This window comes from Haliaeetus leucocephalus, unplaced genomic scaffold (genome assembly GCF_000737465.1).
Source record: "Haliaeetus leucocephalus isolate CR32 unplaced genomic scaffold, Haliaeetus_leucocephalus-4.0 Scaffold135, whole genome shotgun sequence".
NCBI lineage: Eukaryota > Metazoa > Chordata > Aves > Accipitriformes > Accipitridae > Haliaeetus > Haliaeetus leucocephalus.
In genome coordinates this window covers 1,445,020-1,468,234 of record NW_010972571.1, presented here as the reverse complement: position 1 = coordinate 1,468,234, position 23,215 = coordinate 1,445,020, and the positions used below count along the sequence as shown (strand labels likewise).

At 35.2% G+C, this 23,215-nt stretch overlaps 1 protein-coding gene across 1 annotated transcript in view; it reads left to right on the top strand.

The window, feature by feature from the left end:
* Nucleotides 1–23,215, top strand: part of TBC1D5 (TBC1 domain family, member 5) — a 297,889-nt gene that overhangs the window by 39,717 nt on the left and 234,957 nt on the right. The window contains exon 2 of the mRNA XM_010585896.1: nt 1,605–1,759. The gene's annotated coding sequence lies outside the window, so the exon portion shown is untranslated. The remainder of the gene's footprint in view (nt 1–1,604; nt 1,760–23,215) is intronic.

Here is a 23,215-nt window from a genome sequence, read left to right as displayed (position 1 = left end):
GGAAAATGCAGGAAGGAGGGTATAAAAAGCAAAAGAAGGAAATAGGAAAGCAGAACAGCAAGGAAAGGCAGTAAAGATACTTAGCTAATGGCTATATACAAATGATGCTGATGGTTGCTTTTAAATCCTGAATTGGCTACCATCCTTTATTTAGTCAGTGCGGCTTTTTTTGCTTAATTTGTTAACACCTATAGAAGTTAGAGCAGTAGTTATGACAAATGGACTATGTAATTTGAAAATTGTATTTTGTCACATATTTTAGTCACAAAACCTAGTTGAAATCAATTGTCCAAAGATTCACTTAACATATTAATAAGTAATACAGGAATACTCTAAGCCCTCTTGAATTAGATATATTACATCTTGTTACAAAATTTAATGCCAGGCTTAATAACTCAAAGTATGCTCTAGAATAAAAATACATTTATATGCTGTTATATTGCAACTAGGATGCTAATCCAAATTAAAAAAAAACAAACCCACTATTTATTTGGAACTGTTTAATATACTCACATGTAGACAATTGTATTTAATTTAATTTCTTAAAAAGAAATCCCTAAATTTATTCCTTCAAAGTGAGTATGTTTTCCATAGTTTATTTCTGAATGCGATTTAATTTGTTTTGACAACAGTGGTCAGATTACAGGAGCTATTCAGGTACTTACCTGCAAAACCAGTGTCTTCTAGGGCTTTTTTTTAAAAATGTATCTAGATGGTTGTGTTCTTAAGTTTTCTGATGGAAACACTGTAGAAACAGAGTAAGTACCAGCTTTTCAAAAAGGCAAGATGCTTCTTCCAATTCAACACTACTAGCTTTGCATAGTTTTAATAGGAAAAATTATTTTAAAATAAGCGTATCCCATCATTATGTGAACAGAGTTTAACTCACAGTAGTTGAAAAATTCTGCATAAACATGTTTTGAAGAGAGATTTTTTAAAAAAAGATTTTTTTTCTTGATTTACAAGTGCATTTTTGAACAGTTAAAAGGGAGTTAAAAGATTGATGGCTGATCAGTTGCTGGAATTTGATTTGTTAAATTTTTCTTAGAACCATAGCCTTGAACATTTTTAATGTGTTTATAACCAGCAGTAGTGTGCTATTGAACCCTGTATAAATTTTTTTTGTCTTATTAATAATGAATTAACCACTTTCTAGAAGATACTTCTAACAATATCAAGTTACTGAGATTTGTAAAATACATGTTTTTAAGAAGCTCAGTCACAAGAAAGGAATTGAAAATAATGCTGAGAAATAGCCAAGACTTGCAAGTTGATATAAATTTCAGCTTTAATACTGAAGAAGTCTTTATAATGCTCAAGTAGTTAAGAGTTGTCTCTCTATCACTATTGTCACCTTAAAAATAAATTGAACCACATGGACTTACCTTACATGTTGTTTCTATCTCTCCTGTTACATGATTATGTGAAATACTTATTTGACTTGAAAAAAAATACTAGTTTTGGTCACTTGACTTTTTGTTATATGGAAATTTCCAGAAGAAATCCAATGCCTTAGGTCACTTGAATCCCTTTAGGTCAAATTAAAAAATAAAAATGTTTTTAGCATTTTTTTTTCATCACGCATCTTTATTTTCCATCCAAAGGTCAATTCCAGAAGTCTGGTACCGGGACTGCTACTCCAGCTTCCTTGTTGCTGCTTGTGTCTGGGCCTTATCCCAATGCTACTTGACTGTTGAATGTGCAGAGAATATCATTCTAAGGACAACTGTCTCCTTTGTGTTTGAGCACCTGCCACTATGTGAGTTATTTTTTCTATGTTTTTTTCTAAAAGACAAACTGAATTTGCCTCATTTTCATTAATGTCATAGTTATACATTTAGCATATATAAAAATGGTGTTTGTTATGTCTTTCCTGTAGTTGTCCAAAACTCATTTTAAATACCCTTTCTGTAACAAAAAAATAAAATAAAATAAAATCTTATTTTACAAACATAGATGCTTTTCTCCCCACTTTACTATGTTAAATTTTGAAAGACAAGTGAAAAATATTAACTGTAGTATTTGTTTTTAAAAGTGACGAATGACTGTATTAAAGTCTGCTTTCCACAGAACTGGTGAAACATAGTGTCAGTGGGAGCTTTTCTTTGCTTTCTCCCATAATATGCCCTAAGTCCCGACCTGGAGGGCCAATTCATTGTCTTAATTCAAACCTCTCCTTACATTAACAACATGGCAGTGTTTAGTAACGATACAGTGTTTGCTGTTAAAGACTTGCCAATTTTGCCTTAAATAGCTAGATTATATTACCTCAATTTGTCATATTCCCTCTGTTTAGCTTGGAATTACCTTGCAAATGTTAAGGTGATACTATTGAATTATATAAAGGAATTTAAAAGTTGAAATCCTCGCAACGTAGATTTAAAGTACTAGTGATTAAAGGTCAGGAAACTTATTTTAATAGGAACAATTTTTTTATTTTACTGACTTCCATCAGTGACTTTAGTTATTTTTCCTTCATACTGCTCTGGATAATTTAAAACCCTTTCTGAAGTGATTTTTTTAAGACATGTATGTGCTTATGGTTTTGTATGTATAGTTTTTGTACCTTTTAAGTGTAGTTAGTTTTTTCCAGTGTTGCAATAAAGTACAGAACACTATGCAGTACATTAAAGAAATAGAGCCTATGCATCAGAACAATTTTCATGCTTCACTCAATTCTTAATGTAAATTAGTAGGAACATTGGTTATCCATTTGAGAAATTGAGTTGGTATAAAAATAAAAATGCACTTATGGTATGTGGTGCTTTGTGTATCATCTTGGGAGTGTTTTGCTGTTTATCTGTCACTTGCATTAGAAAAAGCAGTCACTGGCTGCAGGTGACATTAAAAATTAAAGGTTAACCTCAATTTCTTTACTGACCAGACGTGGGGCAGAAAGTTCTTCTGGATGTGTGCCTGAATTTTGGAACTGTCAAAAAGAGTTGAAATGTAAAGACTTGTGCTTTTGGTGGCTTTTGTGTGTGCATGTGTAGTTATACAGTTTCACTATTTTCAAGTGTTTAGACTGCTTATTATAGGTTATATAAAAATCATTTGTCATTGCATCCAACTTTGTGAAATTAAAAAATGACATGATAACGCTATAGTAAATAATTATAATGAACTCATTGTACTGATCTACATAATTTTGGGAATGTCTTTTTATTTTGTTACTTAGAAAAACTAATAAAAATAGCTTTTTCCCTATTACTAGAGAATTTGTGTCTTTCAAAAAGTAGTTAAAATTGTTGTTGAAAATTGCTATAGCAGCTTTTGAATATTCTGGTTAGCTCAATGTACACTTAATATAAGACAAGATTTACATACTTATGAACAAGCCCGAGAGATCTTTCTTTAAGTATTTATTAAGGCTTTTGACAAAGTTGGTTTCTACCCCATGGTGAGTTCAGAGTGAGCCAAATTCGGTAGCGTAATGCTTCCCTCCTCTCTCACTCAAAGTGTTGGAGGCAGCATTCAGACCAGTGAAGAAGACTAGCTTCAGGCAACAGGGGTTCCACATAACCGGCCAGATACCTTTCATTTGCAAAGTAGGAATTATGCTTCTTCAGTGGTAGACCATGCTATGGGCAAGTCTTGATACTTGAGATGCAAACTCAAAGCTGTGGCTGCTGCTCTTTGCCTTCCATTTCATCTCTGGATTTTACTTACCCATGCAATAATGTAGTATGCATTAAATCATTAGATCAATAGATCTGTTGCTTCTTGTTGACTGCTGGGTGAAAATGAGAAGGGAAGAAAGAAAAATGAAATTGCCTGCTCTGTCTTCATGATTAAAATAGACTGCCAAAATACACGTGTTTTCTTTCCCTATCCCTCATTTGCTGAACAGTGAATCTCTTCTGTCCTTGGCCGTTTTGCCTCTTACAGCTCTTCTTAGAAAAACAAGAAAATAGAAATTTCATTAAGGAAAGCAATCAGTATTGCTTTAGAAAAGAACATTGCAATTGATGTTTTTTAGGAGCCCTAGTATTTCAGACACATGTACAATTGTTTTAAAATTATGTATCCATGTGCTTGCTTCATAGTAAGCTTGACACAGTTGTTTCAGGACTGGTATGCTTTAAATTTTTCAGACTTTGAATTAAATCGTGTTAAGAATCCTTTGACTGGAAAGTGATAATGTGCATTTCATGTGTTTTACTTATTATTCCTAATTTGTTAAGCCTATATTTAAGACCAATAATTTCTTTGAAGACAAAGTATTTTTAAATGCCAGTTATTTATTTTCCTGTATTTCGCCTTGTTTGAAATTATTCCAATCTTCTCCAAGATTGGAGTTTTACTTAACACTTCCCAATTTCTTGTGTTACAGATTTTTTTATGTTGACATAATAATGAAACTGGTCAAACAAGTTTCACTATTGAAATAATTCATAAGGAAACCAAAGTACTGTATAACTTTATACATAGTTCCTTTGACTTAAGGAGTAATTAAATCCCATAAAATAGTTGATACTTGTTGGCTTCTAGCCTGGCTCTAAAGTCTCCATTTTATAAACTGGGTTATGAAACATCAGGAAACATGAACTGTATTTTTCAGAGGAAATATCTCAGATAATTAAATACTGCAGAAAGTGGTTATAATTTGAAATGCAGTACTTTCTAAAAAGAAATCTTTAAGTGATTTTATGTATTTTCTTACAGGCTCTAGAATAGCAGCATTTTATGATTTGTCAGTTACTTCCTTTAAGTTCAAATAAACTTCACTATCAGTCTAAAAAGCACTATCTGGTGACTTGCAATCATGTTACAGATGGCATCTTTTCTTAAACACTACAATAATCTGTGGTTTGTGTAGCAACTAAATTACCCATTTGTTACACTGTTACACAGCTCATAGAGGTCATCACACATCTGTATGAGCAGAACATTTTAAGTCTTAAAAAAATAAAAAACCCAACACACATTCATTGCAATGTTTCTGTTATTGCTGTTCCTAAAGTGTGGGTGGTCCATGCACTTATGTTTAATTTATGGCTGTATTGCAGAGATCGGCTATAGAGATAGATATCCATGAGCTAAGGACTTTTTTCTCAGATGTACCAAAACTTGCAGGACATGCAGCTTCAAAGGGTGGAAGAACAGGTCCCTGATTGGGAGTTATTTTGCAAAGCACTAAAATGAAATTATATCAATTCCCCACAAGGGTACATAATGTCACCTCAGGACTAGTAATTCCCAGAGCTTTATTTTAGGTAACTGTTAGATCCTCCGGGTGAGGAGTAGCACTACTGTGTGTTACTAGCCCATTCTTTTCAGACATCCTTTCTTCTCTCTAGGTATCGTGTCAGGATTTATCCACTTTATGTAGCTGGTCCCCACTTGACAAAATTGGTACTGCTTCACATCCTTGTTCGTTCAAGTGGCCTCTGGCAGTGATCCTTGTCCGCTGCATCTCCCTTGCCCCTGTCCCCTGCCAGGCTGCCCCATTTGCCTCCTGAGCCACATTTGGGGCACTGTGGCTCTGAAGGCTGAGCTGGCCTTGGACAGAGCCCAGCCAGGTCTGGTAGAGCTTTTTTCATTGTACTTGGTGCTTGCTTTATAGTTTGTTTTCATTTTAACCAGGAAACCAGCCTCGCTGGTTGGAAATCCCAGTACTCAGGAAGACCTTACTGCTGCCTTTCAATACTTAAAGGGGGCTTATAAGAAAGTCGGAGACGCTTTTTACCAGGACCTGTAGGGATTTAGGCCTTTAGTTTTAAACTAGAAGAAGGTGCATTTAGATGAGATATAAGGAAGAAATTCGTTACAGTAAGGGTGGTGAGACACTGGAACAGGTTGCCCAGAGAGGCTGTGGCTGCCCCATCCCTGGAAGTGGTCAAGGCCAGGCTGGATGCGGCTTTGAGCAACCTGGGCTAGTGGAAGGTGTCCCTGCCCATGGCAGGGGGGTTGGAACTAGGTGATCTTTGGACGTCCTTTTCAACCCAAACCAGTCTATGATTCTACTTGAGGACAGTAACTTCTTGCCTTTGTTGTCACCTGCTTACTATTATGTATGTTTCTTACATAGTTTTCATTATATGCCAGCTCTTCTGCATTTTGTTGACCTTCGAACTTTTTCAGAAGCATCGCACTGGTAACAAGTGGTATTACTTGAACCTGGTCAGAAGACTTTTATGTGTGGGGTTTTTTTTCAGTAAGAAACAACTGCTAACTTAGATGATCCTAAATGCTAATCAGAATTTGTTAAATCAGAATTTGTTAAATCAGAATTTGTTAAAGTTGTTCTTAAAGGATTAAAAGTGGCAGCCTTAAGTGTTTCTGAACGAATAAAACCATGGAAGGGAGAAACAGTTAGGTTGTCAATGGTATATTTTTAAAAACAAGATTGTAATGATATTTTGGTGCATTTCAAGTGACCCTCTTACCATAGATGTGACCATCACAGACAGTTGTCTCTGGTGTGTTCAGAGCTGTGATAATGTTCCAGTAAAGTTTTAAGGAAAAAAAAATTTCTAAAAAATTGTCTGCAACTTCCCTTGAAGGGGAAGGGATGCTATTTCATGGCTATCCTTGGCTCTCTTTTGTTTGCCTCTCCTCCACCCCAAGAAATACTGTGGGACTTAGAGAATGCTTTGTTTCTAGGACAAAGTCTTAAGGAAGTTCACAGATTTTTAGTGCTTTTTACTCTTAAGTTATACTGATTTGAATGTCTGAACAAAACACTGGATGATACTGACAGGTAGCAATGTAGATGCCAACCGTGTGCAGTTGCAGTCCAGTATTAGGGACTGTATCTCCAACGCAAGTATCAGCAGTTCTTGGTTGTTGTGACTGGCCAGCATTTGTAATTAGATGGAAAGTGGATGAATAAAGTCAGATTAAAGTGACAGTGATAACCAACTGCGTACTAATTTAAGACCCTCTGCCCATTGCTGAGTGCTATTTATTCAACGAACACGTATATTAAATATATAACTTTATAAATTTCTTTAAGGTAATAGGAGCCATGATGGTCAGAAGTTGTTCTTTATTATTAGTACTCTGTTGTATTTGAATAAATTGGTGTGCAACTTTATATAAAACTCATATCTTTCTGAGCAACTTCATGTGGTTCTATTCAAGGTTGCACTGAGTGATGTACAGTACATGACTTCATATTAAACACTTTCCTTGAGAACATAGTGTTTCTACAGATTTATACTTTTTAAAGGAGGATTAAAATCTTGCCACCGGCTTTTGCAGTAGTTTTCTCAATGTTATGCATCTGATCCTGTAAGATCTTTTCTAATATGTGTTAATTTAATAAGCATTGATTCTGGTACAAATGGTTGAACTAGATTTAGGAGAAATGGATGAATGTTGTTTTATTATTGTTGTTCAGGAGCATGCATGCCTTGCAATATTGAGGTCATATAAAAAGCACAATCAGAAGGTTACTTGTATCTTGAAACTTGCCTTATTTCTTGGCATTTGCAAGGGAGTTGTAGATCAGTTGCAAGATTTTCTCTATATTATAAATGTTCAAACTTTACTTTGAGTTATTAATCTAGATTATTTTAAAATCCCAGAAATATACTCTATAGTGGGATCCAAGCTGGAGCCAAGAAAAAATTGTCATTGTCATGTTAACTCTGTTTGGTGGAGGGGAGCAGAGGGTCGAAAAGGAAGAAAATGCTCTTTTTAGGTGAGTGTATTCTTCCCATAAAGTGTAACAATAAAAAGTAGATCAAGACACTCTTGCTTGGAGACACTCATGCCATCTGACAGGAAAATGATTTTAATGAATTTAAAATCCAGAAGCAGCAGTATTTCTTCCCTGAATAAATGGTAGGGAGACCTTAATTACACGTTGCTCTTGAAAGCACAAGATTGTACTTAGTTTCTTCTTGGTCATTTAGACTCAGACTTTGGAAAGTATTTCACTTAAAGCAAATATAAATACAGGAGTACTTTTCTGAATTTTCAGACTGTTACTGAGTTTTCTCGGTATGAAAATACTTGAACAGGAATTTAGTGGAGTGGGTTTTGGGTTGGTTTTTTTAACAGAAAAGTCATACAGTATCTTCAGTTGGATTTTGGCTTCAAAACTTTTTAAAAGGCATTTACTTTGTAAAAAGTAAGTTTTGACAAAAGCAAAGGAAATGGCTAAATGTTTAAGTTGTGAATCAGTATCTAGTTACATCTAATCAAGATTTAGTGCTCCAGTTAAGGATATTTTATAGTGTGAAACTTTGCTCCGGATGAATAGTGACCAACTAATTGTATATCTATATTCATTTCACATATTAAATGCATTTTGATAAGTCAAGTGTGAATGTTGAATGTATTTGAGGTTATTTTTGTGCATGAAAACTATAGTTACAAAAGCTGCATGGATTTGTAGCATTTTGCGGGGGGGAACAATCATGGTTTTGTTTTACTTACTTTAATATTTACTTTTTAGCAAAGATATGTAATAGACTAGCATAAATATAAAAACATTCTCATACAAAATCTTTTTCTCATTCCAAAAGATAATGTATTATAATACACCATGAAAAGGATGAACTATTTCGTATAAAAAATAAAGTTCTCATATTCAGCAGATTTCTTAATTCATGACATTTTCACTCTACACAGGGATCTGCCTTATGCCCCTAGATTCTTTGCAAAGAAAATTTGTCTAATACAGTTTTTTGTAACTTTTCTGACACTACTCTTCTGATGTAATTGCTTTCTTGAATATATCATTAGTGGGCAAAATTAAAATGCAGGAACCTGAAACACAGAAGAATTCATGTGCAAGCTTCTTTGAAGTATTGCCGTGAAAGCTGCATATAAGACGTAGGCAGTATTCAAATAGTTTTCAGCATCTTGTTTCTTGTGATTATTTTAATTTTTGTAATTAACGTTGAGGTTAGTTTAAGGTTTCAGTATTTTCCTTGCAGCAAATATTAGGGAATGATATTAGATTGACTTCACTGTTCCCTGTACAAACAAACTCTGTGAGTTTGCGGTGGTCTCCTCATTGTCCCTGAAGGTTTTGCTGTTAAAAGTCTGACAAAATAACTGTCCCTTTTCATGGTATTTGTAGGGTGCTGAGAGGAAGGGATTTCTGTTTGGTAACCATAATTTGGACCGGTGCAGCAGTGATGCCCCTACTGACTCCCCTTTTGCCAGGCATTCTGCAGAAACTTAGGAAATTTAGTACTTTACACAGAAAATAAATTGGTTCAAGTAATTGTGGAAAGGCAAATGATACTTAATGGAAGAGGCAGTTTGATGGTGTGGGTCATTGTCTGAGTCCATACATTCTCCACTTGCCAAACTGGAACATAAACTTGAAGTCCTTTTAGACTCATTTCTATTACATGGCTCAAAGGTAAGAGTGACCAGAAAAGTCACTCTTCTTCTAAAGAGTTTCTCTTTGAATGTATACACAGTCCTTGCATTTCAAGTTGAGTCTTCTAATGATTGTATGTTGAGTAACTTGAAAAACGACATACACAAGCAGCAATTTCATTATACTCAGGGCTGGCCTGACTTGTCTTACATACCCAATTTTGCTTCCTTAAGATGAGTAACATTTCTTCATTCACATAGTGGTTCTCGGATATCCGGGAATCACCCCTTTAAAAACAACTTATATATCTGAGACTGTGGTAGTCTGAGAGCTGTTTCATTACATGCATTTGCATTTACAGTCTGAAAATGTCATAGTAAGCTCTTACCAAAACAAAAAAAGAGTTCCTCATTTCAAAATAAGTCAGAATATTCAGACCAATTTGGTTTGACAGTTTTTCATTCTGGAAGCATAGATTTTTTGAGTCAGATTTCCATGTTAAAAGATTGAAGGAACTACTTAGCTGACCATCACAGAAAAACCCCAACAAAGTGTACATAGAACGTTAAGACAGGTATGAGAGGTGAATATTCTTCTTAACTGAAAAGTTAATTTTCCACTCTGAGGATCTTTAAAAATCATTCTATCCATTTGGTGGAGCAATAGCTTAGTTAATGAAAATTGATATTTTGGAATTTTTCATTCTTGTGTAACATCTGTAAACATGTTCCCAAACTCTACATGCAGTTTGTAATTAACATAGTGTTTCCATGGCATTTTGTCAGTGAATAGAAAAAATATTATTTATACAGATGGGGAAAAAATTTCATTTTCATCAGCAATATAGTTGTTTGATTTTGGTGGGGTTAAAATATTAAGCCATCAATGTGAAACTTGTTTTTCATTACCTTCTTACAGACCTCTGTAGGTATTATGCACTCTGAATGAGCAGTGAGCTGTAGCCCAGCACCCTCTCTATACAGGGGTGAGATGGATTTAGAAATAAAGCATTTTTTCCTTTTACAGAAGATCTGTACCTCTGATCACAGCACTTAGTTTCTTTAATTTTCATTGGTGTTTTCTCTCCATGTAATGTACATAGGAAGTTAATGATGAAAGAGTAGTAAAGTATTCATTGAAACTGAGAATTATAGTATTTGCAAATGTAAAATCATAATTTACATAAATGTTATAGTCAAGAACATTATGAATGTAAATATGCCTTCATCTATTCTCAGTCTTATAATGCCATTTGTTGTCCAGTGGGAGATGAAGAGTGATGTTGAGACTGCCGTTTAACCTATTATAGCAGCCTAAAAAAATTAAATAGCCTTGATGTAAATATGAGGTGGGAAAAAAGTATTCATCTCCATTAAGTGACATAAAAAACCATGGTAAGAATAACAGGCGGGTGGGTGTGCATTAAGCAGTGAAATCCCTAAATTCGGACTCTAATTATAAGCACAAGGACAATTGCCTCCCACGTACTTAAACTGTTATGGGTTTTTCAGACAGAAAACATGCTTCATGGTTCTTCAGGCACCAAATATGGATTTTCTTTTGCATTCTTTTTGATCTGATACATGATTCCTTCTCCCCTGCTGCTAAATGAGGGCCTAATACTAAAAAGCTGAGTTTGTTATGTTTTCCGTAGTAAGATTAGGTCCTTAGGCATTTTTCTAGATCTCATAACTATGCTGAGGAAGTCCTACCCATTTTGTGGTGCCATAAGCAGGTGTTGCACCATTAATTCAGATTATTTGGGGCAATTACTTTAGCTTTGATTTTTGTTTAATTGTTTCAGCTTCATGCTAATGTTATGTAGGCCTGTGGATGACCAGTGTTTGATTAATCTATTGCACCACATAGGTCACTCTTTCTTTGTTTCTCGATGATGTATTCTTGTAAAGATAGATAATATGCTTGCACCCTTTCCTAACATTATTTTAATGTTACATTAGATAAAGTAATTTTTTCATGTTGAGTAATTGGAGAAAAGTATGACCCATGGAATCATAAATGAGAACAGAGTTGGTCTGTAAAACTGTCTTTTAAAGTTAATTGTGTATTGCAGTTTCTTTAATATTAAACTGCTTTCAGTGCAGGAGAGATCATTTTGATTATTTAGCCATTCCATCTTTGACATAATACAAGGTAAAGATTTAATTCTTTTTTTTTTTTAATCAAAATCATTACTTCACCTTTAGCTTGATATTTAAGATACAAAAAGACATGCATTATATGCTCAGCTAACGTGATGTAATAATTAAGATGATGTATTTCTAGACCGAATTTGTCTGATTTTGTTTTTCAACAATTGTGTCTTACTGTCCTTTTCTATGCTTGATTAGAGAGTTATTGGCTATTACATCTTTTCCACATGTAGTAAATTGTAGATCGCAATCAAGTCACCTCTAATCTTATCATAAATAAACTGAACATACTGATCTTGTATCTGTCTCTCACACACATAATAACAAGACGGTTTTTGTGATTGTAATTCTTGTAACTCCTTTTTGGGCTCTTTTAATTTCAACTTTCTTTTAAATTAAAGATACTAGGCCTGGTTATGGCATTCCAGTGATGCCATATGTGCAGATAATTTCAGGTCCTTAGTACTACCATATATTTCCCTGTAATGCACCCAGGGATTGTTTTTAGCTTCTTAGCTACAGCAACACAGTAAGAGAAAAAAAGCAGTTGGGTTATTTACTATATGACTTGTAAGTTCTTTGGGGATTCACTGTTTTCTAGGATGTAATCCTCCATTTTATGTGGCCTGTCTTGTATGTTCTTAATGTTCTTAAGGTAAATAAATGAAAATAAATGTAATTTCTACTCTGAGATTTGTTTAATTTGTGGAGCTTATTGGAAGAATTTTACTTATTTTGGTTGTCATAGAGCTTCAGCTTTTCCCATAACAGTGAAGAGTCAGTTACCATGTTTTATATGTATTTTGTGTGATTGATATTTTAAAAGAGACAATAACAGGGACTTCACAAAGCATTAGAGCATTAATACAGCACAAAGAAGGCTTATAATGTGTTTAGCTTTAGCTGATACCTAATGATACAGCAAAAAAGCACTCTTCTACAAGGCTGCTTTTAAGATCTAAGGGAACCAGAAGAATTGTTAAGAATAATAGATAGCATATCTTGGATTAATTTTTTAAAATTTGTTTTGGGGAGTAGAAGCACAAAAATCCTGTCTTAATCTTACTCTTTCTTTTAGGTATGCTGCTTATTTAGCTTTTAGTAACTTGTAATTTAAGATCACAGTTATTAGGTGTATTTCTGCATTTTATATATCGCTCCCAGATGCTACAGTATTAGTTTTTATCACTGCATATTTTATGAAATGTCAGCCTTCTGTTGGCTGTTCACGCAGCATTGTTAGTGATCAAAGCCACAACATAAAGGAGAGGAATCTAAACAGTTGGCTTATCTTTGTCCTTCATTGTGACACAATACCATAAAATTACTTTACTATATAAAAGGCAAGCAAAGCTTCGTGTAGCACACTCTGAACAGGTGAACTTTTTGTTAAGCTCAACAAAACAGATAAACTCTTATCAATGGTATTTTGTATAAGGAAGGTAAAGTTAACGATATCTTTTCTGTTTGGAAAAAGTTTTCATCTTTTGCTGCCTTTTTAAAGCACAATAGTCTTTTTTGTATTAAAATGCTATTATAAATCTATCCATTAAAACTTTTTGAAATTGAAGAAATGTTGTGCCCTTTAGAGTAATCTGTGTGTTGTGTTTTGGAGCTTCTCTGGGATACAATTAGTCAAGACATGTTATATCATTTGTAGAGTGATAATTGAGAAGATAATAGTCTGTATGTTGTGAAAACTGCTGGTGATTTTCAAGTATATTTGGATTTTTTTTTGGTTTTTTATGTGTGAGATTATTTTATCTAAATTTCTGGTTAAAAATATCAGAACAAATATCAGTCAGCCTTAATTTTTCTGCTTGCCTAAGTGAGTTGTATATCAGAACTGAAGTAATAAAGTAGGAAAAACTCTACAAGCTCTGGAGATATTCTATAGGAATAAAAATCTTGAATGATTTTGATCAGCTGTTGTGTATGCCCTGCACAGCAGTTGGTTCAATCAATTTTATGTTTTGGGATGGTTTTATTAAAACGAGCTGCTGCTTTCAGTAAATCATTGTAAAGATGCTAGCTTTGTATATGCTTTTTGGGGACCTGCAGCTTACCAATGCAGTCTCTCAATATAAACATACTTCAGCCTGCTTACTAAGAGGCTGAGCTGAATTAGTGACCCTCTTACAATGTGGAGTATTTATCAGGGCATGATGGAACATGAAAATGGAAATAAAGTCTCATATTAGGATAGTTGTGGAGAAAGTAAAAGAGCAAAAGTAATTCTATCATGTTGTGGAGGTCAAAGACAGGCATGATAGTAAACAAAGCTCTGGACGGTGTCTCTTAAAGAAGATGGTGATGCACACAACTTGATAGAACGTGTTTGTGTTTGTCTTTCCAACTGCTGGTATCATCATGCTTTTCAGTAACTTGTATGCATGTATTCTCTTGCAGTGTGTGACCATATTTTGATACACACTTCAGAGGTTTTGAACAAACTAACAGTGGTATTTTTCTGCATGGCATGATCAAGATGGCCACATTCATCCATTTTTACTTAAAATCTGGCACTGGAAGAAATCATTCCCATGTACTTTCAAAGGTTTTGTTACTTCTTTCTTGATGTGCTTAGAAAATACAGCAGGTAAAAAACAAACTTAAGAAGCATTAATTAATTATTTTCAATTAATTGATTTTGAAAAGTGGAAGTTGGGAAGACAAAAAATTCTGACAATAATAAGTAGTTATCCATCAGCTCCCTGACCGTAGTGTGCTCAGTGCAGGTTACCCTTCCTGTATGAGTATGGCATCACATAAAGTCCATGTAACTGTTGTCTCCTCCTCAGCCTCGCTGCCAGCATCAAGTTTATGAACCTTCTGCTACCCCTCACAACTGAAAGGGCTGAACATTCAAAGTTACAGACCTATTCCCCATCTTTCTCAGATAAGGCCTTTTTATAATGTTTCTGTTCTGATTTATTGAAGAAGTAGGTCTCCTATTGTATGTTTTCATCCACTGGTTACCTGAGAAGGTGAATTTTACATGTCTTCTATCCAGTGGAATTCTGATTTACTGAGGAAGGCAGAAAAATCTCCCACCTGACCTGGCTGTGATGAAGGATTTGGAGTCGCCACAAAGATTGTGATGCTTATAGCAAGCTTACTGTCCACAGCAGGAAGAGCTGTGCTCCTAGGAAAGAATGTACAAGGTTGTATAATAGTCCTTTAGCTACCTGAGAATCAGGAGGCCAAATATGTTGGCACTTTTCCTTGCAAGTCCATAAGAAGTTTAGGTGAACAAGGAAAGAAGGCAGAAAGGAATGAAGACAGTCTTTAAAGAGAGTGAAGTGATTTTTCCTCTACTGATCTTAGTATCTTTGTCAGAGGTTTCAATAGTCTGTAGTTGGAGGGTAGACATTTTGCTCAGGACTCCTTTTTATTTGTACATTTAAGACTGCTTCAAACACCTGATAAGATAAACAGATGCTAATGACACCGTAAGAGCTGGAAACATACAAAGCTTATCAAAGCTGGTTCTCATATCTTACACTGGTGAATCTCGTTGATTCCCTGACCAAGCAGTCATGCATTCATTATTAAATACACAGCTTTCACATACCCATTTGCAAACCTAATATATACCAGTTGTACAGTGACCAAAAGTCAAGTCGAGTCAAGTCTTGATGAAGCACAATACATAGTTTGAAAGATGTGATACTTGTTTCTGTAATTGGTGCTTTGTGGTGCAGTTTCAATCTTTGCGTGAAGAGGTAGTAAAGAGATGGGATGATAGCTCTTTGTTAGTATACTGGATATAATCAAGGTAGCTTGGTGCCCTTTAACCTGATGTTCTTGAATCTTGATACACACTTATGCAACTGATACGCTTTGGAAACTTAATTTCACTTTACAGATATTTTGCATGTGCATATGCTCAAAATACTTTGTAGATTGGTCATACAATTTGTGAGCATGTAACCTTATTTCCATAGAAAAAACTTTTATGACAGTTTTGACAACGTTTCTCAGCTGGTTGCAAAGGCATTCTCTCCTAGGTAAATGAATGCAGTGGTTTGTTGAGCTTGCAGGCAATGCTAGCACCAGCAAAACCAAAGGTTTTTCACCCCTTTGTTAATGTGCAGTTATCCTCGGATCTCTAACCTGAGGGTTATAAATGTAACTGACAGAGAAAATTGAGTCAAATTCATAGTCAGAAATTTCTTAATAAGATATAAATTGTTAGTTTGGACTTGATTCCCTGTCGATGAAAATTGTGTTTCTGAAATGTAGCTACATTAGTTTACGCAAGGGATATCACAGTGCTTTTACCTATGGGATGTAGTAGTCAGATTGTTGTTCTGTGCTGCAGAAAGCTCAATGAAGGTAAGAAGTACTTATAAACAAAATTATGTACAAGAAGAGATGTCATACTGCAGCCACATATTTAAGGACTTCCAGTTGACCCCATGCTCTCTTATTAACAACATGCTAAATTATTTTGAAACACTTGCATTTTCATTTTTTGTGAGCCTTTGTCTCTGGGCTGCTAGAATCGGCAAAGGGAAAAGTCAGTGAGGTTTCTAGGAAGCTGTCTTCAGTATACCTTTTTATTTAATATGCAGATTAGTGTTAATGATGGGCACAATGGGAACTGTGAGTGTTGGCTCACCTGCAAGAGTTAAGATGCTTTCATGGTAACAGTAGAATATCTCAGATCTTTCCAAAACTAATGAAGTTTTAGTTCAGAATTTATTGGTAAAATGTAGAGTATGAGTGCTAAAGACACTTTTTTTTAATAAAGAATCTCAAGTATAGCTTAGATGGAAGCTGTTAGAAATTCCTCTAACTAAACTTTAAGCCATGTCATATAGTGCCATCTTCCTCTCCTGTTTTTTGCCTGAAAAAATTACACTCAAGGGGAAGCAATTCTGCTTAACAGAAGTTTCTGTCTATTCTCTAGCAACTGAGGAAAAATTGCAGTGCTTCAGACTTTGTTTTGATAGTTTCATTGATACTGACCATAATGGTGCCTCCTTAATTTATAGTGAAAGTATTGACTTATGATGTAAAAAAAGTTGCAGTCACACAGTGATACTTGTGTGGCATCTGAGAAAATCTTTACTGATTTTTTTATACCTTGCAGTTCAAATACAGACCAGTCGAATTTGCAGTGATGGTACAAGGTGCTAGTTCATAAAGCCTTGCAAATTTGTGTCCAACTCAGGCAAGCAAAGGGGGTGGTATCCTGCCTGTTCCATCTGAGGAAGAGGAGCTTGCTGGTCAAGTCTTTCACCAAAGTGAGAGGGACAGGATTGGAAAAGGAGGGCAAGGCCTTTGGGATTGGTGAAGAAGCTATCCACAGGCTCCTTAGCATTGTTACTAAAGAAGCAATCCGGCCAGCCAAAAGTGGAGTTTGCAGCAAGGGGGTGCTTTTTAACTGCGGCAAGATTTTGAGGATTAATGTTTGGGTTTGATGCATCAATAAATCCCAGCTTACACTTCTTAGAAATCTACATTTGTAAGGATTCAAGCTGGTAACATTCTTTGTGTTAAAAACATGCAAATGTAAAGAAAGATCCTTAGAAAACTCAAAAGAGCTTCAGAGTGCTTCAGTTTGGAGGATATCAACAGAATGCTGAAGAAATATGAGTATTGCAGAGATTTTGGCTGTATTAAGTGTCCACTTTGCTCACAGAATGTGTGCTGCTAAGCTCTTCTATGTAAATACTGGCAAAGACCCAGGTTTCAGTTTCACTGAAGTCCACCCCAACTGTAATAACTGTAATCATGAGATTGCAGTATTTATATATTCATCAGGTGCACTTTTTTTAGTTGTGATATTAAAATGTGGCAAATTGCTATACAGGTACGAATGGAAAGTTCATATTCCTAATTTTTATTATACTCTGAGAGGATTCTTATTTCAACTCGAGGTTGAATACTTTTTCGGAGTGTTCAAAAGAAATGTAACATGTCCAACTTCTGATTTGGGGACCATAAAGACAGATTGTTCTCTTTCATAGCAATTGAGAAGGTTACTATTTTAAAATATGTATGTGTCTGAGGTTGCAAAGGGGCTAAAGAGAAGAAAGATAAATGCTTCCTCCATTTAACTGACATGCCATTCACGTCAGTTAAAGAACAGTTTGGTTAAAGGTGGGAGATGCATCACTTTTCAGGGCTCTTTGTTGGATCACCTGCCAGTCAATGGTGTACTATGACTGTATGGGGAATGTGATTGCCTTTCTAACTTTGCATCTCATGAAACCTGTAGGGAGAAGGTGCTGAGAGAAGTTAGGTAAAGCTAACAGTGATAGGCATTGATCATGTTTTCTGCTTACTGGTGAGCTGGCAAATGAGGAATATGTCACTCTCTTCATAATGGCTAAAATGGGATGAGCTCAGGAATATCTGAACTTTAGGCATGAGAGACTTTCAGACCCAGGAGGACACAAGTGGGTCTGCTTAGGCTTGCACAGGGAGGCCATGCTCTCTGTAGGGATGAGTAGACTTCTGCCATGAATAGCAAAACAGAGAAGATCTGACAGGTATGAGAACTATAAGAGTCTTCTCCTTTCCTCCCCACCTCTTCTTCTGTTTTGAATTGCATTATGGATTTTAAATTCACATAAACATAGATGATGTAAGCAAACCAGTGTTTATGTAGAATATATACAGAAAAGGATGGCATGTGCTTTTATTGCACTTGGTTTTAGATTTGTAGCAAGAAGATGGTAGGAGGAAGATGGACTAAAACATACTTACAGTTCTAAGGCCTACTAAGGAAGAACTTAATTGTATAAACATATGCTATTTTCCCCCTAGTTCTGTAAAAGTAAAGGGATAAATTCTTTCCACTCCCCTGACTTTATTTTCTCCTCAACATTTTAGATTTTTAACTTAACTTTTAGCAATTTGCTATTGGATGAAGAACACAATGTAATAGCAACATTCACTGTATTTTTAGATCTGTTTCTAATATAGTTGACTTTCAGTGCTTTGTAACGTCTAGCATCAAATGAGTATTTTAAGCATTGGCAATGAGAAATAAAAAACCACAACTGTGGCATCTTACATCACTAAAATTTGATTTGTACTGTCACAGAGTTTTACTCTCTGCTTTTATATACAAGCTGAAAGTTTAGAGGCTAAACTCCTGGCTTAATGTCTCTGGTACGGGTGGGGGATCACTCCCATTCCACTTTTGATGCATGAACAGAAGACTGTATTTCTTTGGGAATTCCCTTTATTTTTATATTATAACCCATTGTAGCAGATTTTTTAGATTATTTTCTTAGCATACTTTCTTCTTTTGGATAGTCTGAAATATTTTGTTTACTATTCACCCATTATTCCTCCAACCAAATTTAATGCTTCATATATGCTGAGCACCCCACAGGAACACGTGACTTAGCAAAGGGACAAAATCAGCAGAAAAATAGGTGGTCTGAGCATTTATGCGTTAAATATGCATGTTAATTAGAAAAAATTAGAAAAAATATGAAAACAGATGTTACATAAATTATTTCAGTCTCAGGATAGTAGTAACTTATACACTGACAATAACTTTTATACGTGCATATGTATGTGTATGTCTGTTTCTGTATTTTGGAACATTTATGCAACCCCGACATGGATAGCACTAGAAAAATAACTTATAGCTTGGGTAGGCCCTTTGTACTCCACCTGCACTTGTGGGTGTTTCTCTCCTGTGTTATAATATCCATTGAGCTCCTGAACGAAAGTTCCTGAAAAAGGCACTGCCAACAGAATAGGTCAAATCTTAAGACTCATGGAGGGTATTTCAGGTAACTGGCATGAAATAATATGGAAAACATTTTTTCTGCATATTGATATTGTACTGTGCAGCTGAAATTTTAAAATGTAGTTGCAGTTAAGTCCTTTATTATCTGACATACCCCATTGTTTACTGTGATCTCTTTTAGTTCTCTTAGCTCCTCTTTGGTGGAAAAAAATAATTCCTAAGGCTTGCTAGTAGAAGGTAGTCCAGCAAAGACAACTAAAATGTTGAGAACATGTTAACCGAGGAGAGAATTTTGTAAGTGGATATTCATGCTACAATTCATCTGCTCTTAGTGCAGTCGTTTTGTCATTTTATAAAGACGACACTTTTGACTGACAACCAATTTTCTGAATATAAATTCTGATATAATTTGAATAATTACATAACTTCTGTCCACGTTAAAAAAACAGACATATGTGCAGTTCGTATTCTAATTATCACCACCAGAGACTGAAAAGTTAACTTCTCAGAAAATTACAGCGATACAACATGCAGTAAGGGGAAATTTTGAAAAATAAAGACCTGTAGCCTTCTGTAAATTTTCAGATAATTATTTCAGTGTAGCATTCTACTTTTCTAGCTTGATAGCTTTCATATTCTTTGGAACCTGATACGTTTCTGTTTTGTGGGTTGGTTGGGGTTTTTTTAATTTTTGTGAAATCCAGCATCTACAGTAAGAAGATAAAAGGCTGCAAGAAGTAGACAATGAATTGTGGAAGAAGAGGGATAACAATATTTCTAGCAGATTGTTAGTATTGAAGAGTTTTTAAAATAGTGTTCAGGGTATGCAATTGCTATTCTAGCAGATGCATTATGCTAGTAAATGTATGAGAATGTGGTACTATATGAAAATGAATTACAGAGAACTATTAAGAAATCTTATTTATGTCTTGAAGAGGAAATATATTACCATAAATCCTACTTTATACCAATAAATTGTGTTGCCTACACAGAATTATTTAAACAGGGAAAAAAATCAGTGATGTGTTAATTCTTCACTGCACATGTATTCATTCACATTGCAAGAGTCAGATTGCATGGGGAGAAAAGGAAATTGTATAAAAAGGAGTAAAATTGTTCCAGCTGTGTGTCTTGAATTTTCAGGAGAAAACTACTTTGGAAACTTAGATATCAAACCCATAGTAGTTATGACTTCTAAGCCTGGTTTGAGCCACCGTTTTTCTCTGAGATGTTGTTGCCTTTTCTTTACTAGTTTTGTACATTTTTGTGAGCAGGCTGTCTTTGATTTCCCTATTGTCTCCTTGAGAAGTCATTTCCATATTTCAGCACATACAGAAGTTTCCACTCCCCTGGAAGATATTTCTTTTACTGTTACTTTCTAGTGAAATAAGAGCAACCTTAACCTCTGAGCCCAAACCTGTTAGAATCCCTCCATGCCCTTTCTGCCCTGGTCTTTTTAGAGAAGTAACTCAGCTGTGCACTAGCATGGGTTCTGGCTTCGGTAGAAGTGTCCAAGTTTTTCTCCATAGTCAGCTGAAACTGGTGTAAACCTTTGGTCATTGTACCTTGGTGCTCTTACTGTTGCTGACTTTAATAAAATAATAATGGTAAAATTGTAATTCCAGCTCAGGACAGTATCCATCCATTAATTTTGTGATGGTGGGAGGGAGCAATACATCTGCATTCAGTCAGCCTTTTGGTTTCAGGGTGGATCTATGCAATTCCAGTGCATTTCCACAAGTATTATGAACCCCTATGATTTTGCTTCAGTAGAAGACAGGACTACTGAAATTTTCTTTGGCCATAGATTATAGTGAAATTCCTTTCCTGCCAGAAAACAATGGTTCATTCAGGTAGCATTCCCTGTTATTCTTTGGTCTGGTGACCTTCCTTCCAAATTCAAGAAGGACTATTCTGAAAGAAATGTGGAGAGAGCAACTGCTTTGCTTTTGAAAACCACAACCTTACACAATCAGAACCAGAATTTCCAAGGATCTCTGCTACTGTTTAGGCATCAATAAATAATTAAAAAAAAAAAAAAAAAAAAAACTTGGAAAAGTGTTTGAACGAAATGATGACATGTCATTTTGTTTATAAGTTAAATACCTTGTATTAACCCCGTGGGCCCTAGCAGTGCCGTTGATTTTGGTCTGACTTAGTTAATGTCCAGGTATAGTTAGAATTGAGCATTCAATTTCCTCTGCATCATTCCTTTTCTGCATAGAAATGTGGGATCAGAGAACTTTTGTAAGATAAAGGGTAAGGATAAAGATAAGGATGACATGTAAGACCTGTAGATGGAAATGAGAAAATCTTCTGAGTCAAAAGATGTGAGAAATAATGCTCTTAAGATATTTTGGCTTTCAAACATTTCTATCATCATGTTTTTATTGTAGGTTATGGTATGAACAAAACATGGAAGTTTGTGTTCTGTGAAAACTTCATTAATTCAATTTATGACTCTTTGAATAGCCAAACAGCTAAAAGATGTTGCAGTGCTTCTCACTTTTCTTTCTTTCAGTGTTTCCCACAAAAAATTGCAAAAAGATCGATACATCCTGATAGCCAGACTGGCTTTGCCCAATTGGTGTATATTTCAGAGTTTTCTCATTATTAAATGAGATTATGACCACTAGCACTTTAAACACTTCAGAAAAAATAAATGTTGTGTCTCTGATTTTAAAAAAAAAAGTATATGTGTATACACACACACACATATATATGAATGCTTCATTTTCACAAATGCAATGGTAGTAGTAAAGATGGTATTTTTTGTAATACAGTAAGCATTTGTATTTCACACAGTTCTTTTCTACAGATTTTCATCCTACCCTCATTAGTAAATCTCAAGGTACTTTCCACCCCAGCAATATTTATTAGTATGACTGTTTTTAATAATATATCCCTATTTATTGATATTTATTAATATGACTAGCATTTTTATATGGGGCACTTCTCTCTCATTCACTTTTCTGGGAAGGGTATGATTTTTGTAGGTATGTGCTTCCATCTGTCAATGCTAGATGATGCCGAATTGAAGGAATGTTCCTTGTGTTTGAAACAGAAGGCAGTGAGGCTTTTGGCTATAACTTAGTTTTTGTTGTGAATTTGTTTCATGATTTCCAATTGGCTTTTGAGAGATCTCTGTCTGGTGTACCAAAAAAAAAAAAAAAAAAAAAAAATCTTGTCATAGAAAACTGTGCTTTGGTTGACAAGATGTGTGGGAGAGCAGAGGTATCTTTCAGCAGCTTTAGATTGTAGTACCTATTGTATTCAATGGCGAGAAATACTGCTTTTGATTGCTGTTGAAAAAGGTGATACTGTAGTCTGTGTTGCTGAAAAGATGCTCTGAAGCATTCAGTACTAGTTGCCAAGAGCTAGGACTGATTCCCGAGGGGTGGTATGACACGGCAGTGGTCCCTGTGAAAGCTGATGAGTGTTATACAACCTCACATAAGAGGTCTCAGTGCGAGTCTGAATCCCAAAGATATGTGGGGATGGTCAGAGGTACTGCTTAAGACCTAATATGTGAACTTCTGATTCTGTACTGTATCTTAAAAGAAGCTTTTTGCCAAACATTCTTCCATTAAACTTTTTTAATGTTTTTGATTTCTCATCTTTCTTCAGGGGAATAGTCATATCTGTGCTGTAGTATCTTGGTTTCTCTTTCATATGCATGTATGTCTGTATGCAAGTTATGTATGGAAGGGAGAGAAGGTGCAAATAAGTGATATGGAAAGCGATGAAACTTGTCGTTTGAATTTATTTCCTATGGAAGCTGATTCTGTAGTCTGGGAGTCATCCAGAAAGGGAATATAGAGGAACATTGTTGTTACTGTGGAAAGTTCCTTCATGTCCGAGGAAAAGGGTCATAAGGAATGGTTTCATCCTGACATTTCCAGAGTTCCTGAGACTTAGCCCATGTATATACAGGGCTGAGAAAGAAAAGACTGAGAAATTCATTGAATTATGGGAAATAAATGCAGGAAAGCCCAGGGTGGTATTATTGCCTTCACAGTAGTTAGTAGTATTACGAGGGAGACATTGTAGACCATT